At 35.7% G+C, this 4819-nt stretch overlaps 1 long non-coding RNA gene across 1 annotated transcript; it reads left to right on the top strand.

Moving 5' to 3' along the window:
* The first annotated feature begins 3721 nt into the window (after nucleotides 1–3721).
* LOC131803986 (uncharacterized) lies at nucleotides 3722–4315 on the top strand. Its single transcript, XR_009342858.1, has 2 exons — nucleotides 3722–3907; nucleotides 3983–4315. It is a non-coding gene; the product is annotated as an uncharacterized LOC131803986 (long non-coding RNA).
* The last annotated feature ends 504 nt before the right edge of the window (nucleotides 4316–4819 follow it).

The following is a 4819-nucleotide window of genomic DNA, read 5'->3' as shown; positions in this document are numbered from 1 at the left end:
GGCCGAACTTTGAATACCCTCCACCATTTGAAACGAATTTGAAAATATAATCCTTAAAAAATTCTTCATATTGGGGTCTATACGACGTGGACCTACATAGACTTTTTTTGTCAAAAGCCATTACCATACTCAAATTTGAAACTTGAAATAAACGGTGAATAATTTAGCTAAAATCATCAAAATATCGTATATAGGGAGGTACCGTTATATCGAAGCTGTGCGAAGACCTGTACCAGCATATTAATTACGAACTTCAAATACGACATCTCAAACAATTTCGGTGGGTATTGTACCTAAACTCGTCAAAATACCGAATATAGGGAGGTACTGATATATGGGGCCTATACGAAGACCTATACGAACTCTAAATACGTAATTTGAAACTACTCCGCTAAAATCATCAAAATACCGAATATAACGAGGTACCGTCATATGGGGCTATACGAAGACGTGGAACTGAACAGACAATTTTCTGTCTTAGGCTGTAGTATCCATTTCGAACTTGCATTACCAAATTTGAAAAAAATCCGTTTGTAACTCATCGAAATAAAAATTTTAGACCCAACAAAGTATATATATTCGTGATCAGCGTAAAATTCTAAGACGATTTATCCCAGTCCGTCCGCCTGTACGTCTGTTGTAATCACGCCACAGTCAAACCGAATTAAGATAGGAAGGCAAAATTTTGCACATATCAGTCTCTTGTCTGCAGGCAGGTCAAGTTCGAAGATGGTCCACAATATCGTATAGCCCCCATATAACGGTACACCCGGTATTCGGTATTTTTATGATTTTCACCACATTTATCAATGGAATTGTCGGAAATTCTACTTAAGGAGTTCTTTGTGAGTACTTTACCCTCAGCCATAGATTTGTCTAGGTCCACAATATCGTATATCCTCCCAATATATCGGCACCTTATGATATTCGGCATTTTTAAGATTTTAGCAGAATTATCAATGGATTTTATTTTGTTGAATATTTCTAATTCATTCCAATTGGTGGAGGGTATTCAAAGTTCTGCCCGGCCGAACTTACTGCTTTTTTATTTGTTCTTTCTGTTGCGGTGTAAGTTTTTGGACTTTCTGGAATTTCAACGGATTTACCCCGAACTCATTTTTCAATATTTGCCGAATGGAATATTGCGATATGTTCAGCTCACGAGCCATTTTCCGGCCACTGAGACGCGGGTTTCGATTAAGTCGCTTCTTCACTTTTCGAACTGTTTTCTTCCGACCACTTTCTTGAAGTCAGGTTACGCTACCAGTATCACGGTAACGAGCGATGGTACGAGACACAACAAAACAAAAAATATTAACATTTAAATGCTGGAGTGCTCTAACGATAGCCACTTGTGATTTTCGAGCCAAATATAAAGAAGTCACGCTTGAATTCCATCACGAATAACTTATTTTATGGAAAGTTCTCACCAAAATGCTTTTGTACGCTTGTAAACAATATAATAAGCTGTCACTGGAATAATTTTAACAGCTGTCGGACAAGTGGCTTGGAAATGACAGCAGTCTGAAGTTGGTTGCAGTGTTTTCACCTCACCCTATATTGACCCTCTTCTCCAATATTAACTCAGTTTCTATGTCTTTGTGCATTTCTTGTAACAGGCAAAAGGACGAGGTAGACCCACAGTTCCTTTTGATGATCTGATCCGATTTATGCATGTCCGTCCGTCTGTCCATGTATTTTTGTAAACAAAGTACAGGTCGCATTTAATATTCGATCCAAATGAAATTTTGCACAAGTCAATTGACACAAGGACGAACCATATAGAAATTTTAGATCAAAATTTAAATATAGCTCCCATATACATCTTCGTCCGATTTGCCTTTTATTGTGCACCAAACGTGTAATATCAGCCCAAATAGTATGGAATTTTGCCATATACGACCAAATTAAGCCAGGAAATAAGTATGCCAAATTTGGTCGAAATCGGTTCAGATCTGGATATAGCGCCCATATATATTATTCATCCGATTTGTTATTTTTGTTCTCCGCAGCCGTAATATGCACTCTGTAACAACAATAATTGGGGAAATATATCAAATGCAGCTCAAAACAAGTAAGCAAAGGCTACAGTCGAGCGGGGCCGACAGTTGAATACCCTACAACATTATAATAAACGATACATTTTATATAGGCGAGATACTCGAAAGAATTCCACAAGATATTGTGAAAAATAATAAAAGAAAACCATCAGGTTTTTGACTGAAACGCATCTATATGAGATACAGACATTTGACTATATTCTTCAACGAAATCAGCATTAACGAAATAGTCTTTCCTGTATTTGTGAATTCTCCAAGAAGTCACTGTAATGGACATTTTCGTATTTTGTCTACAAAAGTTGGCAAACTATTTCACACATTGAATATTTTTGGATGGCCATCCAAAACTGCTTGGCTTTTGCAATGTCCGGTAACCCCCATTCAAATGTGCGTGAGGATCGGGCGATAATTACGACCTGCTGACAATTTTGCAGTTTTTGGTCCATTTCAACCCCTAAATATATGGCAATCATCTCCAAAAAGAGTAGGCTTCTATTCTGACCCTCATCTGATCCCCATGCAAAATTTCGTTAGGATCGGACCATAAATGCGATCTGTATATGATATCCTAACTACTTAGTTTTGTTAGCTGTACAAATATTACCAAATGTTTAATTCAAAATGAAAATATGCCAAAAATATGACAAAATTGAAAAAATATGAGAAAATTTTACAAAATCAATATTTTCATCTTTAGAGAGATATTTTTATGCGATTTTTAGACGTTTTTTCTTTCCTGCCAAGAGGCCATTCTGAATTAATGAGAACTGTCGAAATCAGTTCAGCCGTTCTCGACATATAAGAGATCTTTCAAGCATATCTTCTTTGATAGACATATATATCGCACATATTTTGCTATATATCCGATTTGTTGGATGTTAACATCAATGTAAAGGTCAGAAGTAACCTTGTCATGGCTTTATGATTTCGCCGGGATTTAAAATATTCACGGTTTAATGAAAAATTTTGAATTTTTTCAACACAAAAGATATGGTCTATTTTACCCGCTAAATATTATCCGATGGCCACCCAAATTGGTAGGCTTCTTCCCCGCCCTAAACTCTAGCTACATGCGCGTCGATTGGTCTATAATTGCGACTTTTATAGCAACTTCAAAATCAGGAATTTTTTCAGTTTTTTTTATCATCTCCAAAAGAAATAGGGTTCTATTCTGACCCTAGCCCCACCTCCATTCTAAATTTCGTGAAGATCGGGCCATAATTGCGACCTGTAGAGTGATTACAAATTAACATGGACACACGGACAGATGGACGGACGGACATACATAGCTAGATCGACTCAGCTCGGCGAGCTAGGAAGATCCATATATACTTTCCTATATGGGAAACCAATATTTCGAGGTGTTACATAAATTCTGGCCCAATCAAACTTATAATACCCCCAATACATAGTGTTGTAGGGTATAAATACCTTTTCCAAATTTTATGGAGATCGGCTCAGATTTGGATATAGCTTCAATATATATCTGTGTCCAAACGTGTAATATTAGCCCAAATGGGATGGCTTTTGACACTTACGATCAAAGTTAACCTAGAAACAAGTATGCCAAATTTGAAATATAACTGTAGCTCTCATATATATTTTTCATCCGAAGTGTTATATTTTTATACCCTCCAACATGGAGGAATTTCTGTTAAAATAATTAAAAATTATGTCTACAAATGTCAGTTATTTTAATAACAAATTCAAAAAAAAAAACTTCCCCTCCAATTAGCAGCTGCATTTCATCAGATTTTCTCAAATAACCTTCGAAGGGAGACAATTTCGGTGTCGGCATAACTAAAATACGCATGAAATTCCTTTACAAATTGTAACCGGATGTTATTGTAAGAGAAGTAACAAAAAATATCCTGTTGTGGCAGTCATATGCAAATTAGCGAGATTTTCTTAATAATTTCTAGCGTCATCTGCCACACCATGGGCCATACATCTTCTTAGGTGTAGCTGTAAACATTAATTAGAATTATAATTGAATGGAGGTCACAAAAGGAACGTGTGAGCAGCTTAATGAAGGGTTGTTCGAGATGTCAAGGTGTACCATAGCGGATTCTCAAGGTGTGAGTCTTTTACAACAGCAACAAAAAACAAAGCGGCAGCAGCAGCTTATTTATGTTGCCAATTGAATTGGAGTTTTTGTTCTTCTTATTTTTCTAACCAAAAATTACTTTTGAATTATTTTGTTTGAAGAGCAAGTTCAGTTTGTTTGTAGAAAAGATAAATTGTTTGTAAAATGGTTTTGTGTGTGTGTGTCAGTCAGTGTTATACAATACTGTACGTGCCGTACATGACAAGTGACATGTTATGAGAGTTTCTTACGGATGTTCGTTGTGACAGAGGAGTAATGTTTCCAAAAAATATGTTGTTGGTGATTTTCCATTGCGTTTCCACTACGAACGTCAACAAGGGTTAATTTAAGTGAATTCGTCCTTTTTGGAACGAAAAAAAAGGTCTGAAGGTAGGTAATTTGCATTTAATCTTCATTTAATTTCCATTTCGTTTTGATGATTTCTGTTTTCAATAAACGTCGTTCTGTAAGAATAAATTTTTGTTTATCGGGACTTGTGACCCGTATACCCTTGAAAAAGGATGCCATTTATGTGGATAAATTATTTTGATGGATATTCTGATTCATTCTCATCGAAAATGAATTTGTTTATTAAAAAAAAAACTCGAAATAAAATTGTGAATTAGCATCTTTTGTATTGAAATTTTTCGATTTTTCTGTACTTGAATACTAA

This window comes from Musca domestica, unplaced genomic scaffold (assembly GCF_030504385.1).
Source record: "Musca domestica strain aabys unplaced genomic scaffold, Musca_domestica.polishedcontigs.V.1.1 36, whole genome shotgun sequence".
NCBI lineage: Eukaryota > Metazoa > Arthropoda > Insecta > Diptera > Muscidae > Musca > Musca domestica.
Note: the sequence above shows the minus strand (reverse complement) of the source record. Positions and strands in the feature narration are given on the sequence as shown.